This window comes from Hypanus sabinus, chromosome 19 (assembly GCF_030144855.1).
Source record: "Hypanus sabinus isolate sHypSab1 chromosome 19, sHypSab1.hap1, whole genome shotgun sequence".
NCBI lineage: Eukaryota > Metazoa > Chordata > Chondrichthyes > Myliobatiformes > Dasyatidae > Hypanus > Hypanus sabinus.
This window is the reverse complement of record NC_082724.1, coordinates 58,903-63,958: the sequence shown is the minus strand read 5'-3', so window position 1 is coordinate 63,958 and position 5,056 is coordinate 58,903. Positions and strand designations below refer to the sequence as shown.

General features: G+C 45.0%; 1 long non-coding RNA gene across 1 annotated transcript; it reads left to right on the top strand.

Annotated features, from left to right (window-relative positions):
* The first annotated feature begins 2,940 nt into the window (after positions 1-2,940).
* LOC132377641 (uncharacterized) lies at positions 2,941-4,788 on the top strand. The gene is made up of 3 exons (XR_009506706.1): positions 2,941-3,189; positions 3,680-4,327; positions 4,490-4,788. It is a non-coding gene; the product is annotated as an uncharacterized LOC132377641 (long non-coding RNA).
* The last annotated feature ends 268 nt before the right edge of the window (positions 4,789-5,056 follow it).

Here is a 5,056-nt window from a genome sequence, read left to right as displayed (position 1 = left end):
AGTCCTTAGCAAGAGGTGACTTGGGAACAGGGGAAGTAGAGTCTGTGTGGATTGAGCTGAGGAACAGTAAGGGTAAAAAGACCCTAATGGGTGTTGTGTACAGGCCCCCAAACAGTAGCGTGGATATTGGGTACAAGTTGATTAGGGAGTTAACATTGGCATGTGCTAAAGGTAATGGGAGATTTCAACATGCAGGTGAACTGGGAGAATCAGGTAGGTGCTGGAACCCAGGATAGGGAGTTTGTGGAGTGTCTAAGGGATGTACTTTTGGAACAGCTTGTGCTTGAGCCAACCAGGAACGAGGCTATTTTGGACTTGGTGATGTGTAATGAACAGGAATTGATAAGTGATCTTGAAGTAAAGGAGCCATTAGGAAGTAGTGATCATAACATGATAATTTTTTATCTACAATTTGAGAGGGATAAGGGCAGATCAGAGGTGTCAGTGTTGCAATTAAATAAAGGAGACTACGGAGCCATGAGGGAAGAGCTGGCCAAAGTTAAATGGGTGGATGCCCTGGCAGGAAAGACAGTGGATCAGCAGTGGCAGATATTCTTGGGGATAATACAAAAGATGCAAAAGCAGTTCATTCCAATGAGAAGGAAGGATTCAAAGAGGGGGAAGGGGCCACAGTGGTTGACAAAGGAAGTCAGAGATTGTATAGCATTTAAGAAAAAGAAGTATGACAGGGCTAAGATGAGTGGGAATACAGATGATTGGGAAAGTTTTAAGGAACAGCAGATCTTAACTAAAAAAGCAATACGGAGAGAAAAAATCAGGTATGAGCTCAGTCTAACCAGGAATATAAAAGGGGATAGCAAAAGCTTTTTTAGGTGAAGAGAAAGAAGATAGTTAAGAACAATGTTGGCCCCTTGAAGAATGAATTGGGAGAAATTGTTATGGGAAACAGGGAAATGGCAACAGAATTTAATGCGTACTTTAGATCTGTCTTCACCAGGGAGGACACAAGCAATCTCCCAGATGTAAGGATGGGCCAGGGTCATAAGATATCAGAGGAATTGAGACAGATTGACATTAGGAAAGAAACTGTGATGAGTAGACTGGCAGGACTGAAGGCTAATAAATCCCCGGGTCCAGATGGTCTGCATCCGAGGGTTCTAAAAGAGGTGGCTCAGGAAATCGCGGATGCATTGGTAATCATTTTCCAATGTTCCTTAGATTCAGAATCAGTTCCTGAAGATTGGAGAGTGGCTAATGTTATCCCACTTTTCAAGAAGGGAGGGAAGGAGAAAACAGAGAACTATCGCCCTGTTAGCCTAACGTCAGTCGTGGGGAAGATGCTTGAGTCCATTATTAAGGACGAAATAGTGGCACATCTTGATGGCAGAAATAGGATTAGGCCGACCCAGCATGGATTTACCAAGGGCAAATCATGCTTGACTAATCTTTTGGAGTATTTTGAGGGTGTAACAAGGATGTTAGACGAGGGTAAGCCAGTGGATATTGTGTACCTAGATTTTCAGAAGACATTCGATAAGGTGCCACATAGGAGATTGGTGAGTAAAATCAGAGCTCATGGCATTGGGGGCAGGGTTTCAACATGGATAGAAAACTGGTTGGCAGATAGAAAGCAAAGGGTAGCAGTGAATGGGTGTTTCTTGGACTGGCTGGAGGTGACTAGTGGGGTACCGCAGGGCTCTGTATTGGGACCACAGCTCTTTACGATTTATGTCAACGATTTAGATGAGGGCATTGAAAACTATATCAGCAAGTTTGCTGACGATACTAAACTGGGTGGCAGTGTAACATGCGAAGAGGACGTTAGGAGAATACAGGGAGACTTGGATAGGCTGGGTGAGTGGGCAGATACTTGGCAGATGTCATTCAATGTGAATAAATGTGAAGTTATTCACTTTGGAAGCAGGAACAAGAGGGCAGAGTATTGTCTGAACAGTGTAGAGTTAGGTAAGGGGGAAATGCAAAGAGACCTAGGAGTCCTAGTTCACCAGTCAATGAAGGTGAATGAGCAAGTGCAACAGGCAATGAAGAGGGCAAATGGAATGTTGGCCTTTGTTACAAGGGGAATTGAGTACAAGAGCAAGGATGTCCTTTTGCATTTGTACAGGGCCCTGGTGAGACCACACCTGGAATATTGTGTACAGTTTTGGTCTCCAGGTTTAAGGAAGGACATTCTGGCAATTGAGGAAGTGCAGCGTAGATTCACTAGGTTGATTCCTGGGATGGCAGGGCTGTCTTACGCAGAGAGTTTGGAGAGATTGGGCTTGTACACACTGGAATTGAGGAGATTGAGAGGGGATCTGATTGAAACGTTTAAGATAATTAAAGGATTTGATAGGATTGAGGCAGGAAATATGTTCCAGGTGTTGGGAGAGTCCAGTACCAGAGGGCATGGATTAAGAATAAGAGGCCAGTTATTTAAAACAGAGTTGAGGAAGAGCTTTTTCTCCCAGAGAGTTGTGGAGGTGTGGAATGCACTGCCTCGGAAGACGGTGGAGGCCAATTCTCTGGATGCTTTCAAGAAGGAGCTAGATAGATATCTGATGGATAGGGGAATCAAGGGATATGGGGACAAGCAGGGACTGGGTATTGATAGTGAATGATCAGCCATGATCTCAGAATGGCGGTGCAGACTCGAGAGGCCGAATGGTCTACTTCTGCACCTATTGTCTATTGTCTATAATGTGGTAGAGGTTTGTGGTTAATTTATGTTGGAGTTGGGGCCTAACTGCAGTAGTCTGTGCTGGTTTTCCGAGCTTCTTGGACTTCTTGGCTTTTGAGGACCAGGATGATGAGAGACGTGTCACTTCTGGTTATCATATGAGTATGTGGACAGTGGGCAAAATTTCCCTCTAGTGTTTGTGGATCTCATACTAGAGATGCAGTATAGCTTCACCCTGCCACTTTGTTTTTGGCCCACATTGGCATCATCTCGGTCTCCGACTTGCCATTATTGGGATGTTCCTCCTCGTTAACCTCCATTCTGGAGTTTTGGTTAAAATGGTGGAGTTATTGCTTATGGTATTGTGACTTTAGTGTTTAACCTGTTAGTTGACTGCTCTGTGGGTATAATGTGGTAGAGGTTTGTGGTTAATGTATGTTGGGATTTGGGCTTAACTGCATAAATCTGTACTGGTTTTCCTAGCTTCTTGGATTTACTAGGCTTTTGAGGACCAGGATGATGAGAGACGTGCCACTTCTGGTTAGGATGTGAGTATGCAGACAGAGGGCAAAATATGGATTTCGTACTGGAGATGTAGTATCAGTTCACCCTGCCACTTTGTTTTTGGCCCACGTTGTCATCATCTCAGTCCCTGACTTATCTTTACTGATAAGTAAAGATCTTACTCCTCGTTTACCTCCATTCTGGAGTTTAAGTTAAAATAGTGGAGTTATTGCTTATGGCAGAGAACCCCAATAGGCGGACTGTGGGCCAAGTCCAGACCGCAAGGACCAAATATCTGGACCCCGCTGATACATTGGCACTTATGTGAACGCACCTGTCATAACATGTAAATAAAGTGCATGCTGCTCTAATTTATTTTAACCTCATCCCACACCGTACACTTGACCTACACCCCCGTAGAGCATGCAACCTTCTGCGTTCTAAGGTTTTTAAGTGAGAACAAGGTGATGGCACATGTTCTTTTTTTCCCGTGACATCATCTCTCATCTAAATCAACTTAATCTGCAATTTCAGGGCAACAACCACACTGTTGCGGTCATGTACGAGGCAATTGCAGCTTTCCGCTCAAAGCTAAACCATTTGGAGAGAGACATCCACGGGAGAAAGTTGCACTTTCCACGTCTGCAGGAACATTGCGAGAAGAACGAAATGCGGGAGGATCCAGTGATGAAGGATTTCATGGTAAGCCTGGCAGAAAATTTCAGGGAACGATTTGAAAGGTCCACTGAACTCTCAGGTGGCATCCTCCTCTTCCTGAGACAGCCGTTCTCCGTTTCGGCTGACGGCCAGTGGACTGCAGAGGCCAAAAGGCTGGTGCCTTCCATGGATGAGGCAACTCTTCAGATGGAGGTCTTGGGAATGGGAAGATCTGATTTGCTCAAAGCACAACACAAGGACGTTGGGGTGAGTGACTATTGGATCAACGTGGTTCCCCCTCAATTCAAAAACACAAGAGCTATTGCAGCACTCCTACTCACACTGTTTGCCTACACGTACATATGTGAGTCATCATTTTCTTCAATTAACTCTATCAAGAACCAGGACAGAAACAGACTCTCCAATGCACATCTCGGCCAGTGCCTCAGGATTGCCACAATAGAATACAGGCCCGACATCAGAAAGATTGCCTCATTCCATTGCTGTCACTTCTCTCACTGATTGGTGAGTGAATCAATTTATTTTTGTCCATTTGTCAATCTTATTGTGGTATAATAATATTACAACAACAATAATACTGATAATTCCATTTATAGCTATACTTCATACTTCAAATGCTACATAGCTTAATTAAAAAGAACAAATAAATTTGTTCTTTTTGAACAGAAACAGTGGAAAAGGCAGTACTGTGGGGACCCACTTTCCTGCTCACTCGAACTGGTTCACAAAATGGAGCGCACCGACAGAGAGGCCGGCCTCAAAAAAGGCACCAGGATTTCTTCACCAGCGAGGGGAAAAGCCCGCGCGTGGGAAGGGACTGTGAATATGCGCCCCTTACAGCATATCCGCCCGGGGAGGGCGGAAACGGGAAGGCTTAAAAGCGAGGCCGTGAATTTTGAATAAATCTATTTTACGCAACTGCAACTCACCGTCTGCGTGTCATTATTCCAGCGCTGTGTGTAGCACACTGCTACAATTAGTGACCCCGACGGCCCAAATGATATTTGGATCGAAGATGAACAACACCGCATCTGTTCATGCAATTTTGTTAAAACTCCTGAGCTTCTGGATGCTGCGACCTCACCTATGGTTCCAACAGGCAGAAGCCCAATTCCACATTCGGTAGATAACCTCGGATTCCACACGCTACTACTATGTGGTGAGCTCCCTCGACCAGGAGACAGCCGCCCAGGTTGAGGAGTTCATACAGTCGCTCCCGGAGGACGGCAAACA